We start from the raw sequence: 20,075 nt of genomic DNA, 5'->3' as shown, positions 1-20,075 counted from the left end.
TTGGTGGTATTGTCACATAGCTCTTTTTCTTATGTACTAGCAGCAATTGAGTTTTATATCTGAAGAACGTGGTGTGAAGAATAGTGCAAAAGAAATAATAATAATAAAAAAAAAACAACTAGAAGTTAATCATAGTCATCTGAGGCATAAACAAAAATAAGGAGCAGTAAGAATTTTGCATGCTGTGATTGGTAGTTGGATATGGTTTCTTAGTTTTTTGATGTTGCAGACAATGTTTATTAAATATAGAAAATTTCTTCCCTACAAGAAAGACTGTTGAATGGTGGGAAGAGGTGTTTCCTCAAAGCTTTACACATGTCTACAAAGATTTAATGTATCTATCTCATTGTGAATTCCTATGAACCATTAATTCCCCATTAAATAAGTCGAATGGGAAGCAGAAACCTGAATTGGCATTGTCGATAATGGAAACGACACACCTCATCTGGAAGCCACAATATGTATTAAATTAATGGATCTCCTGGGAAGCCAGCTCTAGGATTGAAATGTCCTCAGATGCTCAGCTGTCTTTATTGAAGCGGTAGGTTGCATCCTCCCCACTGCTGTGTGTGACTGAAGGTAATGGAGGTTGAATCCAAAGCCTGCAGCTCAGCAGTTGGATCAGGGCTACTACTCATTGACTTTAAGATCTGTGGAAAAAAATGTCTCAATACGCTGAAGCTGATGGTAGGTATTTTAACTAAAATAGGCATAGCAAAAGATGCTTTGCAGCTGGCAGCATCTGCTGTCCTGGCACTTTGTTCACCCTTCCCGACGTCTTCTGGTTCAGTGGAAATGCGTTAGCTTGCTAAAATCCATGTGGATCCACACTAAGCAGTGGATAGTGCAATGTAATTGCTTAAATGCACGCTTCTGTGTATCAGAGTCAGACTGTTGTGATAAGAGTATGACAGAGTAACTAATGGAGCCATGTTGTCTTCTGCTGTGTTTTCTACATGGAACTGCACCAGTCTGTTTTTACCTTCATTCTTGGTCGTGTTCACATGCTTTGCATTATACTTACATGCCACGTCTAGCCATGTTGTTGCAGTGTTGCAAAAATATAACATACTACTGTTAGCAGTGCTATTTTAATAGAGTCTATCTTCAGTTTCAGTGCACTGTTTCTTCTCAGCATACAGAGTTTAATCATTACTAAATCATGTAGTCTAGAGTCTGTGCAAATCTCTTCGGGGTTATTTGACATTTGTGCAAACACAGTTAAGTGCAGTGAGTCTCACTGGCTTCTCATTAGAAAGTTGCTGTGGTTTAATACAAGTGCGTTGAGAATAACATTTTGTAACAAATGTGACGTTATGGACTTTTCCTGCCTTTCCTTTCTATTTCAGAAAAAATCATGAGTTAACGAGTTGAAGGATGAGGAGGTTCTTCGGAATGTTAATATCTTCCAATACATCCATCCTACAGAAATGTCTTTGGCATTATTGCTGATTAATACTTGGTGTGTATTTGACTATCTAGCAGTTCCAATTTGATCTGGATCAGGCCCAGGCACATAATAACATTTGATTAAATTAGAGCACGCAGTACAGAGTTTATTCTGGCTTTATTTTCACATAGGAAGAAAAATTACGCATTAAATATAATCCAGTCTGCCTGTTGGAGTTGACCCTTGCACAGTGTTGTGAGCAAATTCTAGCAAGATAAGTGGACTTGTTTTGACTTGGTTGTACCATGTAGCTGCATAGTGCTAAGACCAGTACTGAAGTGCTATTTGGTTTGACCCGGATTTAGCACCTCTAGGCTGATTGTCGAGTACAGGTTGTTTGTTGGAGCCTCCCTAAGTCCAGATTAACAACAGGTACACATGCTGATTCAGATCCAGTCTGGACTGCACCTGCAAAGTTAAGGTCAGGTGGTCAGTCTAGCCAAAGAAGAAAGCCTGCTGCGTGGTGTGCGCAGCATTGGCAAATACTGTCATCCAGTGTTCTGGATGTTTCGTTCCCATTTAGGAGTATGGGCCATAAAAATCCTTGGAGAACAGTGTATTAGCGAGAAAATTGCAGCAGAAGCTGCAGAAAAGGGGACTTGCTAACTTTTGCTGTGCACCTTGGCTTTGATGTGGAAAGCATGCAGCAGGCTGTAATGGTAAAAGATACCCAGTTGTGGCTGGCTCTCTTTGTTGTTCTGGCAAAGCTTTCTTTTAGAGTTAATGATTTTTTGGATGCTCTAGCCTCAAAATTCCTCATAATGGAGGAAAATGAGCAGATATTCTGTGGTTTAATAACGTCCTTTTAAGAAACACCTTTTTCTTTCATGACTTGCATACTTGATTGCCAAATACAGAAATTACCTTCTGTATTCAGAGATGCATCTAATTAAGACTAAGGCTTATTTGTTCTTAATCAGCTGTCCAAAGAATCAAATTACTGGCAGCATTAGCAGTCTTACTGAGGCATAACGAATTTCTGTTTTCAAGGTAGGTTAAATATCCTAAATGAGTGTAGCTATTCTTACTAGGGTAAGAAGGCTTAGAATGAAACAGACAAAAACCGAGTGCAAGAACTAGAAGTTCTGAGATTTTTTTATACTCACCTAATAAATGTTTTCAGCAAGATTGACTATGGAGCATTTTGTATAACTTTCACTTGTTTTCCTCCTGTTTGTCATGTCAGCACCTGGCTCGGACATGTGGCTGCTCCAACTGCTACCTTGAATTGTTCAAATTGTAAATAGGAGTATCACTTCTGAGCTAACATCTTTGATTTACTGTGTGAATTCATGACGTGAGGGAAAGAGGTCTAAATTTGTGAGTATAATTTAGTTTCATTCATGCCTGTTCTATTCCATTTTGAAATCATATATTTTTAAGCTTTCGAAATTAACAATTTCGTAGAAAAGCCATGAATCAATTTGGTGTCTAGTGCTATTTTTATGCCACAAATGTGAATTCACATTTCTGGATTTTTCATGGAGAGCAAATGTGTGAAGACTTGAATTAGCTGTAAAACGAATGAGTTGCTTAGTCCTTTTTTTTTTTTAATTCATGAGCACAGTCATCAACAATGGCCAACGTTTAAGAAGAGTGTTGGTTAAAAATATTAAAGATTCTATTTTTTCATGTTTTTTTTTTTTTAATGGTACATTGTAAGAAAGAATAGTGTCAAAAAGCAGAATGTAATTCGGGGTGAGAGCTGGAGAATAAGGAACGTGTCTTCTAGAAACTGATTAACTGATTCCTAAGGGTAGTAAATACAGTTAGAAAGCTGGAATTAGTAAAATGTTTTTGTGCTGTCAGCTGTCTGGAATGTATCTTAATGTGGTGTTGATGCTCTTTTGGGAAGGTGAATTAGCTTTAAATTGCCTTCAGGGATGAGGTGTTCCCCTTCCCCTCCCCCCCCCCCAGTTTGTACCAGTGTAAATCTGTCTCGTGTTTGTGACTCTTACTGCATCCATAGGCACTCATTCAGCTACTGAGCTTTGCTCACTAAATATTGAATAACTGTATAACTAATGAGTAGATCAGGCAAGGTCTTTCCCAGCCTTGACATTTAAAATGACCAAGATTTGGAATTTAACTCTATTCTGTAATAGATAAAAGTTATTTTGAATAATGGTTATGCTGTGTAATCCTGGGGCTTTTTTAAAATGCATTGGAGATATATATTTTTTTTTTAGTGGAAATCCTCATTCAAATGATTTAAAGTTTCTCTGAAAAGCTCCGCTTTGAAAGTTTCAGTAGTCAGAATAAATTATTCATACTAAATTGTGATACTTAATATGTACATATTCTCAGATTGTCAGTTTACCTTTATAAATGAAGGACTGTATATTTCAACAATTTATTTCTATCACATGATTTTGAAACATTGAATGTAATTTTACTAGCAATATCCCTTTGCTTTACAATTCCAAAAAAGCTGTGCAAGGATAGGAGTATTTAATGTATTTTAAGCCTGCTTAAAATCCTTTTTGTTCTGGGGATTGGGTGATGATTGTATGAGCAGTCCTCCTGTGGTAATTTCTAAACGTGCTGGGTTGCACTGTGTGATGTATGGTTTTACCTATTGTTTTGACACGTACGCCCGCAGTAGACCACAACTGCAAAACTCTGTTTTCATGTTATAAAGCAAGTCAAAAGGAGCCCAGGAAAAAATCTGAAAGATGCACAGAATCACAGAGTGGCCAGGGTTGGAAGGGACCTCAAGGATCACGAATCTCTGACTCCCCCTGTCGCAGGCAGGACCACCAATCTCCACATTTAATGCCAGACCAGAATGCTCAGGGTCCCATCCAACCTGGCCTTCAACACCTCCAGGGATGGACGGGGCATCCACAGCCTCTCTGGGCAGCTTTGCCGTGTTTAACCTCATCAGGTTCACCCAGGCCCACCTTTCTAGCCTCTCGAGGTCCCTCTGGGTGGCATCCCTTCTTTCTACCGTGTCAGCGGCACCGCTCAGCTTGGTGTCATCAGCAAACTTGCTGAGGGTACACTTCTTTCTGTCATTGCTGTCATTGATGAAGGTGTTTAAGAGCACCGGTCCCAAGACAGACCGCTGGGGGACGCTGCTCATTACCGGTCACACCACCTGGCCACAGAGCCCTCTGTCTGCGGCCTTTCAACCAGTTTCTTATCCATGGAATGGTCCACCCATCAAATCCACATCCCTCCAATCTGGAGATATGGATGTGGTGGAGAACCATGTCAAAGACCCTGCACAAGTCCAGGAAAAGTGTCAAGAAACTTATACTGAAATCTTTGTTCACAGCACGTTCCAAAACTTCCGAAAGCAGGATTTCTTTGCCTGACAAGATTTTGAACAGAGAGTACTGCTTTCCATAACCTGTGTGCAGGGCTGTGTCTTGCACTTCCTTTTGTCATGGGTGATGGTGGGCACTGTAAAACTGCTGTGAGAAGCCAGGGTAGTGTGTATAGATCAGCTTGACAAGCTGGATAATGCTTTTATTTATTTTCCTTATTTTCACCAAGCAGCACTGCTTTTACTGGTGCCCATGACTAATCTAATTTTTGCCAGGTTCTCTTATTCTAAAAACTTTCTTTTTGTGAAAACATGATTTACATTTGACATGCTTATCCGTAAGAAAATTTATTTGGAGGGCACATAGAATTGTTTGGGTTGGAAGGGGCCTTTAAGATCATCTAGTTTTTCTGGTTTTATCCCTGAATTAATTTGGAGCCTGACACAAGAAAATAGCACCTGCGGCATAGGGTTGGAAGCAGCATTGCCATTCATTTAGACCAGTAAGCTGCTGATGAAAGCCTGCAGAGAAACCTGCTGTGCTTGGTTGAATTTAACCAGTGAGCAGGCAGGTGGATTTACAGCACGTTGGGATTAATCTTAGCTTGGGGATGTCTTTTTTTGTGTAATTTGGATGCATCCCAGAGGACATGGGTATGGAAGTTTCATTTGCAGAACCTGCATTTGTCTCATAAGCTTTTTTGAGAGATCAAAGATATTAGGTTTTTAAGCCTCCTTGGTTTAGATGATGGTCAAGGGTCTGAGCCACTTCAGTACTCTTCAAAGTCTAGTTAGACACCTGTTTATACGCTGAATAGTGTAATGGGATCCTAAATTGGCTTCCTTTTCTCTCCTGTCCCAAAAAGATTCCTCACTTCATTTGAAAAGGAAGCATTTTTTATGAAAACACTGGATGGCAGCTAAGTGAGAAGACCATGGAGCTGCTGAAAGAGGGAAGAAAAAGTTTGTGAGCAAATCCTATTGCAGTTCTTCCCATTTTATGTCCTTCTCTGTAGGGTTGGTTTTCAAATAACGTCCCAGATTGGAGGGGGAGAAGATGCACTCAGGCCTTTCTGAATCATGCTGAAAGTCTTGTAATTTTATGTGGTACTTCATGTTATAGTGCCTGCTAGCATGCTCCTCCACAACCTTCCCTGGCATGCCTGCTATTTTGGTGTGCACACCCTGTGGAAAACAGCTTGACCTAGGGGATAGTGTCCAGTACCAGGTCAAGACACCCTTCTTACTCTGCTGCCACTCTTCAGTAAAGCATAATGTACAGAATCATAGAAAATATGGTGAAAAATTGAGCTGTTGCAACAGCCTTATGATGTGCCTAAGAACCTTTGAAGGTCTGTTCCCTCAGAGCAAAAATTCAATTTTTTTGCTGAGACAGTTCTGAAAATTTACCCACATCTGGAAACATCAACTCAATTTTCATGTTAAATTGCAATACAATTGCAGTACTTTTTCACATCTGAATGAAAAGGTACAGTTTTGTGTTACTCGTTCTCCAACATGCTCCCGAAGGCACTAGTCATGGCATAGAACCTGATCTGAAGAGCAATGAGCTGTTGCTGATAATTTCATAAGCATTGATAATTTTTTTATTTTTTTTATTTTTTTTTCTTTTAAGAAAAAAGAGTAGTTGGTGGTCAGCTCCTTATTTCTTTTATTCTTTTTATTGCTTTAATTCTGTTCGGTTCACTTAGATCTTAGAATGGCTGATAACTCAGGATGTGTTTTTCTCTATGAGATTCCTTGTGTGTTTAAGCAGCAGGTTGCTCTAAAAGCAGTAGTTTCAGCTTTCTCTGAACTTTAAAACACTGAAAAGAATAACGTTACTGCTTATGTTGAGCAGCAGAGTGCTTATAAGAGTGTTATAATTCAGCAAATAATGGATTTCAAAGCTTTGACAGGCTCAAGCATAAATTGTATGTTGTTTTATTTTATGTAGTCTCACATGAAAGCTCATGTATCCTTTTAGTAGATTTCCAAAGTCACATTAATCAAACCGAGTACTATCCTCCTCAGCTCTGATTTTTTTCTTATTCTTCTTCATACCTTTGCCATTCTTCTTCATTACTTAATGGTATTTTGCATTTAATCGTTCTGACCCCAACGGTTTTAGAAGGATGCAACTTGATTAAAATAAATGACCAAGTCTCAACCTTCCACGTCCATGCTTGTATTTTATTAACGTGTTCCTGCTGATAATTTCCCTTTGATATACCCATCCTGTCTTCTGGAGCTGCGGTCAGGGGGACAGCGGTCAATAGTTTGGTCTCAAGAGAGAGAAATGCCTTGGTATCCGGTACCTGCAGAGTGACTAAAGCTGTAATTAACTGGAAGTTCCAAATTACCTTCCTGCTGTTCATCGGGAGCCGGTGTTGTTTTAAGACCCAGGTTGATTCGCTGCCCCTTAGGGCAGAGCTCTTGTGTACTAAGCAGGTGTTTTATTATTGTTTGGGGCGCGTGTAGGAGGTGCCATGGCTGCGGTACTGAATGCCTTCAGAATAAAAATTAAACTCAACTTGTACAGAGTGCGAGGCTTGTTGGGCATAAATTCTTGTTGTAGCTTAATTATTTCATGCCAAGTCCTAAATCAGCCCAAATGTATATTAGTTCTTTTCAGAAGAATGATTATTTGTGGCTGCCGCCAGGCATTAAGTTTTATTTTTCTGGATGCTTTATGAGTCCAATGAAAAATCTGGCAAATATTGCTTCTGAGAGGCACTGCTGAGCATTTGTGTTGGGCCTATTATTTTGTCACTGTCATAACAAGGTGAAGTTTAAAAGAGCAATTCAGTGATAAATTATCTTCCTCACAAGAAATTAATAGTTTTGAAAAGGGCATCCCTGAGGAAAGCAGCATCTGAGAAGAAGGCTGAACTTCTCCAGCGGGTGTCTGTTTTTTGATAGTTTTTCTCTGGGCTTGGTTGTTTGTTTCTTTTTTTTTTTTCCTTTTGTGATTACTTATCCTCTTACCACTCATAGTTCCCCCACCCTCACGTTAATGCATTCAGGTATGCCTGGAGTTTCACCCAGCCTGAGATGGAGGTCAGTTGCTGGTCCAACTGTGTCAGGCTCAAAGCTGAAGGCAGACTTTTGCACTGAGACATGTCCAAAACACTCAGGGTGGTTAAGACTTGGACCTTGCATGTTGCTCCCCGTATCTGTCTGAAGTCACTTTTTACCTTCAGAAGTCAGTTTGTGTTTCCAGAATTAGCTCTGCTTCACCACAGAGAGCAGTTCACTTCTAGCTTTGCCTTGATCTCACCTCTATCCAGTTGGCAAGAGATGGCCGTTCATTCATTGTTTCTTTTCTTTCTTATATCATGCTGACACATCTCCCAGTGGTTGTTTTCTCCCCACCTCTCCCCCTGCCCTTCCCCTTTTTTTTTCTCTCTACTTACCCTGTGCTTTTATGTTATTGCTTTGAAGTGATAGAAATGTTAAATATGAAATTTGCCTTTATTTTCTTAAGAAAACGTTTAGTGGGTTTCAGCCAACTTTACTTAAAAAAAGAGCAACAAAAAAACCCACAAATAAAAACAAAAGAAGAAATCCAGGCTTTCTTCTTAATACTTTATACTCCTACTGAGCTTTATTTTCTGCTTTGCTGAGCTGTTGCTCTTAGTGCTTTCAGTCAGGTTTGTTTCCTTTCCTTTTTTTCCCCTAGATGGCTTTAGCTGCTCTAATGCTGGACATTGTTCTGTTCTTTAGAATTTTGCAGAGATGCCATTTGTGTAAATGTGAAAACAGGAGACGTTTAGGGAAGTACACCTGCAGTCAAGTGTCTGTGAAGTGGTACATTGAGTACAGTTGTCATGTGGCTCATAATTCTTTGAAGCTCATGTTTTTGTTCTTCAATAAATAGAATCTCTACCAAAAATAAATAAATAAATAGAAATTTTGTAAGAAAAATGGAAGTGAATAGGTATTAGTACTTTGGGTTCATTCCATGCAGCATTTTCTACTTTTATTTTTTTCCTTTATTGATTTGTTCTTCAGTGCATCCTACTGCAATGATGCATTTATGCTGTAAGTCCACATTTCCCTTCATAGCAAAACAGCCATGAGTCTGGATACTGAACTCATATCATGTATGCCATGCACCTTGGGCTGCTTGGGATTCATTCCCTTTTCAAACATACAAGCCAGGTGGACAGTTGCTGTTTTATGACAGGTTGTTTTCAGGCTTTGGAGAGTATTGGTGACAAGTTTCTGGTAGCGTAAACCAAGGCTGTGCCCCAGTTGAGTGGGTTTTCTGAAACGTCTCATTTTGCAGAGCCATGATGTTTGTGGCTGTACACTGTGGCATGTTTGTAACCCTTCAGCCATATTTACTATTTGAATCCTACAGACTATGGTGACCCTCTGATGTTTTCTAGAATGGCTTATCTGTGGGACAGTTTCTCCAGAAGGACATTATCTGTTTTCTCAGGGATTTTAGTGGCTACAGTGATTAAGTTCTTAGTGGCTTTGTTTTTGTTTTTGTTTTTTTCTTTATGTTTGGACTGATAATATCTTTGTCCTCCCTGGGACTAAATTCTTGAGTATGAGATTTTGAAACTTTTCCAAAGTATTGCTTCTAGATAGGATGTGAGCCCTTTACATGTGCTTTTGGGAACTAGCTTTCAGGATCAGATTTGTTGTTGTTGATCTCTAATGGATTGTAGTTAAGTTGTTGTTGTTGTTATTATTATTATTATTGTTATTATTATTGGACTTGCAGCTTAACCAAACACTTGCTTTGAGATCAAACAAAAACTATGAAGTACTGAAGCTGAAATTAAGATAACTCCTGCTTTCTGAAGTTGGCCCTGCTTGGAGCTTGTGCTTGAATTAGATGGCCACCAGCAGTGTCTTAGTAGCTTTCTTGGTCTGTGAGTACAGACCTGTTAGCAAGTAGACTAGAATGATTTTTTTGTAATCTACATGGATTGTTTGCATCTTTTAGGGGCATAATGTTCCAGACTCTCCTATTTTGATAATTAGGAAAAGAACAAAGAAGGTGATTATGCTCATTGTCTGATGGCGATATATTCTTCTTAGTACAGACGTAAGGAAGACATTCATGTTTTTCCTTATATTCTGCATCATTGTTCCTGAGCCGTTAATATTCAATTGACATAATATCAGCATGCATCAAGTTTCAGCTTCTGTAAGTGTCTCTGAACAGGTTAGCTCCCATCTTTTGTAAACTTCTTTGAAAAGCTCAGGATCCTATTTAGACAGACAGACTGCTGGAATGTTAGTGACCAGGGATGTCCCAGCAGAACTTTTCTTTGGTGTTCTGTGGAGCAGCTTTGAGTATTAAACACTTGCTGCCAGTTATGTTTCTCAGGATTGTAAAGGGCAAAGGAGGAAGCAAAAAAAAGAATCTTAACACTCCAGCCATTACAGATAGGAAGAATACATTGTTCTTCCACTTCTGAGTTAGGCTAGAATCAAGAAAACATAAAATTAGAAAGAAAGAGCCAAGTCAGTATCATAGAAGTAATCCTCATTAAGGATCGCAGCAGTTCTGTGGTGGATCTTCCATGCAACCCCCTCTGTGGACTGTGGGAGGGCTAAGTATACTCTGTGGGATGAGGTGCTTGCCTGGGGTCTGAGGCAGTTTAGCAGTGGCCTTTTGGTTTGCCAGCCTGATGCTTCAGGTGAAATTAAAGAGGCACAGTTGACTTTACATTGGGTCTTGCATTGGTTTAGCTACTGATCTGATTTGTATGACTCGCTGAACTTCTATTTAGATATTTTACCTTATTAGGAATTGTGCCCTTAGAAATTCTGAGGAAGTGAGTTGAAGTAGATGGGAGAGGACTGCCTAAAATCCAAAACATTAAGTTCAGTTATTTTTAACTTACTTTGAATATAAATGCTAGGTTCTCACTCAAAGCATTGTCGAGAATGTTCCATTGCTAAAGATGATTCTGATGGGCTGGGAGCCTTGCAAGTGCAAGTGAGTGATTAGTGGGAAGGAAAGAACTCTGTCTCTCTTCTAACTCTTAACCCAAAGCGATTTATGGTTGCATCTTATCCATTTTATCATCTAATCATTTAATGCTGCTTGGAAAAGCTGTAGGACTTCAGTGAAGAATCTGAGCCCCTATATGCAAATTTTTCAAAATATTTGGTCAGCTAATGTATTGATATGAGATTTAGAATGGTACATTCTGAATTCAAATAGAGTCAACAGCCTCCAGGGAAAAAATTATAAATTCAAAATATTTAGTTTTGTTTTTAAATTGGATAGTATAAAGTACAGTATCAGAAGAGATGGGGCAAGAAGAGTTCAGGCAGTGGAGGAGAACTGCTCTTTGAAGGGGTTCAGGATGAGGAGTATCTCTATAGCTCTTCTCCTAGTTTTAAGTTTGTAAGTCAGTATTTAATCAGTATGATCATCTTCAGCTTTTCAGTTCAGTTAAAGCTATATTGGAATATAAATAGAATATTAATGTACATATATGTATATTTAATTAAGATGCTTAAAAAGAAGCAGCTAGGGAAATAGAGGTAGGAAATGGACAAAGGAGTAAAGAAAGAGAGCTTTCCCAAAGACATCAGGAAATGACAGCTATCTAAATCTAGTTGAATAAGACATTGAAAACAAACAAATAATAAAAAAATCAACTAAGAATTAAAAAGGGATATAGAGTGGAGTGGCTGCATTTGGGAGAGGGAAAGGGTTAAGAATGGTCTAGATCTAGACATTGCCTCCAAGCTAAATAAACCTTTTGTCACTTTCACTGGGTCACAGTGAAAGAGCCCCGTGGTGAAACTGAGGCTGTGCTCTAGAGAGCTCATGGAAGTGTGTGGAAGCAATGGAAGTGACCATGTGTAGGTGGAATGAAAATCAGTGTGCCTCAAAATAGGATTGGGATGAGGACAAAGGAAAGCAGGATTGTCCTCCCACAATAGTGAAAGAGCTGATGCATGAAATCAGAGGAGATTAGGAGGATTTTAAATCATAAATGATAGAAAAATATATTGCCTATGTGTTGACCGAAGAGTGACAAATATAATGTGATACTATAAAGAACAGAAGTTTTCCATGGCTTGGCTTTAATCATATTTTAAAAAAAGTAAAAGCATGCCAGGCAAAATGAATTTACAGCTCCATACCAGCTGTAACATCCTTTTGTGACTGTCTAGAACCCGATTTACAGCTTAAAAACAGGCAGGTTTTGTGCACAGTCACAAACAAATGAGAAACTTTCTGCCAAGTCAACAAGCGGTGTTGGAGGACCCAAGCTAGTGTTTGAAAGGGAAGGATCAATCAAAGCTGTTCTGATACCTGCTTGAGGGCCATCCAGGACTTTGATAGGAAAAGCCCACACGTCTTGCTTCTTGCTGTGAGACACAGAACTGCATCTGTTGTAAGAAATTATTGGTTGAAATAGAGCCTTTAGTTTACACCACTGTCAATCTGGATGCTGCTTTGCAATTTAGAATAGCAAAGAGTTTTATTAAAATGGTGCAATTGTAAATGACACAACTTTGCCTTCTGTGGTCTTTTAATATACAATTTTAAGAGAATCTATTGCCCTGATGGCAAAGAATGATCTGGCTTCAGCAGCTCTCAGGCAAGCTTGATCCTTACAATGGGACCACTTCTACCTGCTTGCTTCTGGTTCTGAGGTTGCTTTGCAGAAGCTATCAGCCTCTTTCTTGAATGGTAAGAAGTTGGACGGGATTCCTTTTTGTTAATGACAAGAGAAGGTGTGTCCTCAGATTCCTGTGCTGCTGAGTTTGCCGTGACATGGCCGGGCTGGGGCTGCTTGTCTTCACCATGTCCCATCATGTTCTCAGGAGGAGGAGGGTATATATCTGTGGGATTTACCCTCATTCCAGGTGAGTTACATTGGATAGAGTTGGGACTGTGCGGAGTTCTGTCCGTGGCTAAGATCTGAGAAGTGCTACTGGAGAACCTGTCTCAGGCTTTTACAATGCTGCTTTACTTAATTTCAAATGCTTTGCACTGAGTTTTGAATGCTGTGACTTGCTTATCTCCAGAAGCAGGTAGTTACTGTGTCGTTATATTTCTACCAAAGACAGGCAGTTATGCTTGGTGTGCATTTCTTGTCTATTGCCTGGCAGCTTCTGTGGTTTACAGCAGTGGTTTACAGCAGTGAGCAAACAGAGGGGAAGCTTTATCTACACAAATGAGTGATCCAAGAGAATGGGTTTGTTTTCTGGGGGTGTACCCTGCTGTATTTTGAATCAATTTATTGGATGTTTCATGCAATTTCATTTCTCAAGATCCAGTGGAATATGTTAATCTTCTTCTGAGTCCTGAAATAAGTTGCTGATGTGTTACTGAGCGGCCTGAAGGATAAAATCCAACATCAGAGCTTGTTTTTTTCCCAGCACTGGTGCTGAATACTTTGTGATGTGATGTGTTGCCCTGTCCCTGGGTTGTTCAAGGCCAGGTTGGGTGGGGCCCTGGACAGCCTGGTCTAGTATTAGATAAGGAAGTTGGCAGCCCTGCCTTCAGCAGGGGTGTTGGAGCTTGATGATCCTTGGTGACCCTCCCAACCCAAGCCATTCTGTGATTCTATATATACAATCATAGAATTATTAAGGTCAGAAGAGATCTCTATGATCATCTAGTCCAACCAGCGTCTGCAGTTAACTGCACTATGCAGTTAATTTCTCCTACTGCTCTTGCACAGTGGTCCATACATATGTTTACAAAGGAAATCTTCAGGCTTTTCCACAACGTTTTATGGATGCTGTGCTTGCTTTCTTTGCTAGGCTGAACACAACAGAATTGGCATTTTTCATTTTTCTGCAAACCTACGCAAAAGGTACTGGGCCTTTAGTGTGTTTCTCACCTGATAGCTGCAGGTTGAGTTTTTTGCAGGACCCCCTATAGAGCTTGTGCTGGAGAACCATGGAGTGATGCTGCTTTTGGAAGCACAGGCCTTCCACCTTCTCGGTTCTCAAGTGCCCTTCCAGGGACTTACCTGATCTCCAAGCGACGCTGTTGGGTAGAATAACCATCCTTGGTCAGCTTTCAATTTGATTTCACTGTTGTTTTTCCACTTTGCACCAGTTCTAATTATTCTAATCATTCAATTTCTTTTTAATCAGTAACAGTTAGTGTTAAAACCACAGTTTTTTTTTCAGCTGCGTTTGGAATAATGACCAGCTCTGTAAAAGGCACAAGAAGAGCACCTTGCACTATGCTGCAACCTGGGGAGCAGGCTTTGTTCAGATCCCTGCTACTTCTTATACATTAAGCATTAAAGATCTTGAAAGGATATTTCTTGCCTGTTGTTGAATACTGTGATGCATTATTTATAAAGCAGTAGGTGGCGATTTTAACTGTTTTATGGTAATTGATAGCAGTTAGAACACAGGATTACAAACAGTTCCTCAGCACCAGTAAATGTCAGCATGGGAGGTGTATTACCGGGACGTGTTTTTTACAGTTAATTTAAAACATGTATGCTTTATTCAGCTACAGTGAGTCAACATGGAGGGGCAGAGAGGAAAGAGATGATACAAACACATAGTTTTGAGAGGTTCTGCCTCCTCTGCTGTTTTCACAGTACTCATCCAAACTCCATCAAATGCCATTGTTTCAGTGAGAGGGTATAATGTTAAAGGCAGCATTCTCACTATGCTTTGGGCAGTTTTGGGTTCCCTTGAAATCCAGGACCTTTATGTAACAGTTCATCTGTAGCACTTGGGGATTTTGAATGTCTGTAATGTGTAGCACAATTAGAACTGTGGTATGTGAATCGCAGAATCACCAAGATTGGAAAAGACCTCCAAGATCATCCAGTCGAGCTGTCCACCTATCACCAATACTTCCCACTAAACTGTGTTCCTCAGTACAACATCTCAATGTTTCTTGAGCATCTCCGGGGACAGTGACTCCATCACCTCCCTTGGCAAGCCCATTCCAGTGCCTGACTGCACTTTCACAGAAGTATTTCCTAATGTACAGCCTGGAGCAACGTGAGGCCATTTCCTCTCATTCTACTGCTAATAATGAGAAGAGGCTGACCCCCAGCTCTTGTTGAGAGCGATAAGGTTTCTCCTGAGCCTCCTCTTTTCCAGACAAAACAATCCCAGTTAACTCAGCTTCTCCTTATGTTTAAGAGGAGCAGTGCTACCATGGGCGAGATTCAGGATTGCAGGTTCTTCTGTTTCCCAAACTGCAGCACAAGTCATTGTGCAAGCTGCTGTTGTGCTGCAACACACAAAAAAAGGTGGTGTTTGGTTTTGGTTGTGTTTTTTTTTTTTTTTTTTTGCTTTCATGTCAATTCTATGGAAAAAAAGAAGTTCAACCCTGGGGACATCTGGAAGGGAAACAATCCTCTTTTGTATGTGTGAGCTGTTAAATCAGTTTGATAGAGCTGAAGTAGCTATGCTTTGATACATCGTTATTTTGCAGTTTGAATGTTTCCTAATTAATTAATTTTTTATTGTGTAGACAGATAGGAAATGATTGTTCGAGAGAAATTTCACCCAGCCGGCACGCTGAATATTAGGTATTGTTTTAGGGTTTATTCACTATTATTATTGAAATATAGTGTGGTACAGTCAAACTGTGCTTTCAGTATTTGAGAAATTAATGCAAATACAATAAGTTTGCAGTCCAAGTACCACATGTATTAGACTGTACGAAGTTTGCATTGTGCAATGCATACATTTTACAGGGTGGCTTTTTTGTGTGTGTAAAATAAGATGGCTGCATCTGATTCCAGTGTGATACTTTGGTGAGAAATGTCATAATATTATGCTTTGCCAGCTTAAATTAGCATTCAAATCAGCTTACGTTTTCTCATGCATTGGGAAAAGAATGCTGAAGTCTGTTGTGAGAATGCAAAGGTGGAGCTGCTTGTAAAAAGAGTAAGTAGGACATGCTATGAATTGAACAAAGATACATGTAGTTATTTCTGATGTATATTCTAAAATCCAGCTAGAAGAAGTTGCTAGTGGAAAAACTTTTCAGCCAATTCCCTTTATTCTGTTGAATTGGGATGGCCCATACATGCCCTCCAACAGGATGGAAATCCCATTCAAATGGGTGTGGATCTCATGCAATTATCAGGAGATGGACCATTATAGTAAAAACATATTTTTAAATTGTTTTTAAAAATTATGCCAATGTTGGCAAATTGAAAAATTTAACTAAGATGACTTTGGGATCTGCACTAATGCAGTGCACCAGGAACAGGGCTGAGTTTTGTTGCACGTATACTCAAGTCATGCTCAGCATCACAGGAGGACAATTACTCTGGCTATCCGTACTGCCAGCATATCTGAAAAGACAAATTACTCTTCTCCTACCTTCAAAGAGCTGTTCCTGTCAGTTTTTGTCATAAGGAAATAGCTATTTAAGGTTGCAGCTTGTCAGCCTGAAAATTAAGTGTTATTCAGCTAAACAGCAGCAGTTGAGGAAAAAAAATCTCTGTATGTGCTGTTACATTTCTGACCTGATGGAACAGAAAAGAAATGTTAATGAAGAATGAGAAGCTTTTCTTCTGTACAAATAGGAGAAAAGAATACGGAAACAGTATGGTGCAAGCCTCTTAGGGTAAACCAACACTGAGATAGTATTATTTGCATGCTTGGAAGATGTAAATCTGTCAAAAGTTAAGATGTTGAAGAGAATATATTGCTGAGGAATTCTGCTGAGTTGTAAGAATCCTTACTAATCAGTGGCTAATCAGAAAAGGATCTTATAGCACACTGTAGTCAGCAAAATCACTGTTCTTCATAACTAGTTAGTGCTCTTTATAACTTGCAGTTGTATAAATGAAACTGGCTTTGGTGTAATTAAAACACTTCACTCCTGTATTTAACGTTCTTATTCCATTTCTTATTAAAATCTTACTGATCCAGTTGGTCTGGATAAGCGAAGGTCTTTGGTGTGCTTATAGAATAACGGTCTCTTTGTCTGAGGAAAGATAGAACAGCGTGTGACTTGTGTGGCCTGCCAGTGGTTTCCAAAAGCCCTGTTCAGCCCCTGGTAGCCAGCAGTGCATACAGCCGTGCTGCCAGAGGTCACTTATCCTATGCCTGAATTTTAGTTGCTGTGAATGTTTTCGTCTTCCTCCTGTGTGACATTTCACCTGCCTGATGTAGGCTGGGTAGGTCAGCACTAACATGCATTGAAAGCAACTGGTTGCTTTCAATCGGATGCTGACTTAAGCAGCTCTTCATGCAGCAGCTGGGCCAAGCCCTAGATTGCTTGTGCTGTTTGTGTTAGCTCTAATGAGCGCCTGAGCAGGCTGAGTAATGTGACAGCCCTGGAAGTGCTTTGTGAATTTTATTCATTTTGTGTCAGTCCAATTTTTGTAAGCAATTGCTGTCCGTTAGGTTAAACCCACATAAATGGAGAGGAAGGGAGAAAAAATCGTGTCAAGATAAGCCTCTCTCCCTTTCCTGCTTCATCCCATCAAAGACACAAGGATATTAGCTAAGGAGAGTGGATGCTCTTCCAGCTCAAATCAAAATATCAACCTTACTGTTAGTCTTACTGAGCTGTTGCTGTCTGCAGGGAAAGCAATCTCTGCTCTGGTGCTTGAAGGCAGTGCAGATCTGATCATTCCTCAGTTGCTGCTCAATGAGATGGAAAGAGTTTTAAAGCACTTATCACGGTATCAAGTATTGGTTGATTGTCTGTTCTTCTCTCATTCCTCTTAAATAATATGTATTAATTTCAACGTAGTTTCAAACTGCAGGACTAGGAATCTAGCGTCTTTGTTGGGCTGTGTTGCCAACTGCAACAGGAGCCAGAACCCTGCTGTCATCTCTGGTACCCCTCTGGTTCTGCAGCTCTGGGTTGCAGTAGCCTTTGTTCCTGTCTCCAGGAACAGTTGCTGGTAAATGCTAGAAAAGGAAAAATGGCTGTGGGATGAGCCTAAGCAGTACTGGCCCTGAGCATACTTCAAATCTGCAACTGCTTGTACCTCAAAAGTAAAGGGTGCTCAAGGGACCTTGCAGCTGACAGGTTGGTGATGGCCTGACCACCTGCTGTGGCCCAGAAAGTTTCCAGACCTGGACAGGGTGTTTACATGTGGCTAACTCAGCAACTGGGGTCTCAGCTAATTAGCTCTTCATCCATTTAGCTTCTGTCTTATTTATTTTCATAGTTTGGTAGTCAACATATGTGATATGGGTAGTGTAATCAGAGCAAATTGCACCGCTTTTGTCATCCAGGCCTCTAATTTTGTTAAAAATAGCATGAAGTTGGTCACTCAGTGTTTTCCATAACCCTGTGCTAAGCTACATGCTGAACATGTAAATGTTTCCAACTTCTCTTTCTAGTGCACAGAAATATTAAGCAGCAGAATGGTTCAGGTTCTGTAAAACACAACAAAGCAACCGGACAGAGAACTTGGACTGAAATGTAAAATAAAGGCATAAACAAAGACTAGGACATACTTGAACTTGATCAAGAGCTGTGTTTTGAAACTCAAAGGGAACAAGTCATGAGAACAGAGTTATAGCAAACATTTATACCAGCATTTCATGTGCTGCTCTGCTAGCTGGATCTTTTTATCCCATTTGAAAACTCCTCCTTATCAGTGATTTCTTGAAGACCAAGAGGCCTTATTATAGTACCTGATGCTTGCAAGAAGATGGTTGATTTTGCAGCTGCCGGCAATATAATTCACCTTTTTCATATTAATCTATGTCAATCAAATTTACTAACTTATTTTGTGAGGAATATCTATGGCCTCTCAGATAACATTCAGTTGAAATTGATTGCATCTCAACTGGATCCAGTGTGAATTATCTGTTTCCTGATAGGAGCATGGGAACTTTGAAAGAGAAGGTTGAAACTGTTTCCTGTAGTGATAGTTAAACATTCTCCAGGGTTTGTCTGGCGAATGTGCTTCCATCAAATGAAGACTCTGCTGTTATCGTTGGGCGCACAGCGATGCGCATCTAGCACATGCTAGAGCGAGCTGTTATGTGTGTGATCTGCCAAACTGCCTGCAATGTGAACTCTCAAAAAATCAGCAAGGAGGCTGTGATTGGAAGACCCACATTTCCCAAGTGTGTTCACTGATAAGACTTGTAAAAGGTAACAGAATCCAAAATGGATGGAAAAGCTGTGTGTAGTATTCCTTTTGGCACCCTGTCTAAGGTGCTTAATCCAAGTGGAATCATGATAAGAGGAGATGAGGGACCCAACATCACATGAGCGGCTTCCAGGCTCTCCATCTCACTGCCATTGCTCACTTGTACTGGAAGAAGGTAGTGAAGGAAGTGATAAAATTGAGCAGGCTGTTCTCTGCACACCTTAGGTACTTTGGGCTGATGCAGGGGATATAGATGGATAAACTCATGTTTTTGTTATTTTCATAATAAGACAAGGTAGATAGCCAGGAGGCAGATAATGTGCTCAGCAGAGCCTCCAAGAATTTCATGGCTATTCATGGATCCTTTGAACTGTTGTCTTTTAAGTCAGATTTAATTTAAGCTAAAATGCCGTCTGAAGGTGGAAACCCATGAGAAATTTGAGGAATAAATGGTTTTGACAAATAGGCAGTTTGAGGGAATTCTTCTGTGGTGGAAATCACTGAAAGTCTACTTCCTTAGACAGGGATAGGGAAGATTGTGATTAACTTCAGCTAGGAAAAAGTAAAGAAGTGATTTAGGAAGTATGATTTCATTCTGATTAAACCAACCAGACCAAGACTAAATAGGCAAATTTTTGTATTAATGTTTGTAATCTTGAAAACTATCATGGCTCACTGAAGTCTGTGTGCTTCGGACACTTGAAATTACTGTTGTAGCATATGCATCAGAAGCCTGCTGGAAGGTAGAAAATTGATGGGCTTCTAGCAGCCAAGAGCAAATGGCAAGAGTAACAAGGTATGTTGGAGCCCTGAAGAGCACAGAGATTTATAAAAAGTAAATTACGCTACAGATAAAGTGGTGTCTCTGTAGATGATTGCTCCATTCCTGAATGTAAAACCATGAGCCAGGGAAATCATCCCATTGGCCTCCTGAGCAAGGCTTGGCAACTATCAGCATGCTGCATTGTATCAGTGGCTTTAATTCATTCACCTATGGTGTTCTCATAGAAGTCTACAGTAATGTAGATCTATGGGGTAAGAAACGGCAGGAAAAGCGATTTTCCTGACAGGTTGTGTGACTAAGCAAGCAGAATTTTATCATTGTGGCTCATTAAACTGGGACAACCAGTGCCACAAACTGCTGGAAAAGAAGTGAGCACAAGAAAGGAATTGGTTACTGAAGAACATCTACGTAGGCTCCTTTGGGAATCGTTTCAATCTGTTCACCAAACTATGGCTGCTGGGTTTTATGGTGCTCTGAGTTTTCCTGAGCAGCTGATTGCAGGAACCTTGAAAGTAA

The 20,075-nt window shown here is 40.0% G+C and overlaps 1 protein-coding gene across 9 annotated transcripts in view; it reads left to right on the top strand.

Moving 5' to 3' along the window:
* PCDH15 (protocadherin related 15) overlaps nucleotides 1-20,075 on the top strand; it is a 678,253-nt gene that overhangs the window by 394,024 nt on the left and 264,154 nt on the right. The window lies entirely within an intron of this gene.

Source organism: Lagopus muta, chromosome 5, assembly GCF_023343835.1.
Source record: "Lagopus muta isolate bLagMut1 chromosome 5, bLagMut1 primary, whole genome shotgun sequence".
NCBI classification, from domain to species: Eukaryota; Metazoa; Chordata; class Aves; order Galliformes; family Phasianidae; genus Lagopus; species Lagopus muta.
This window is presented reverse-complemented; position numbering and strand designations above follow the sequence as displayed.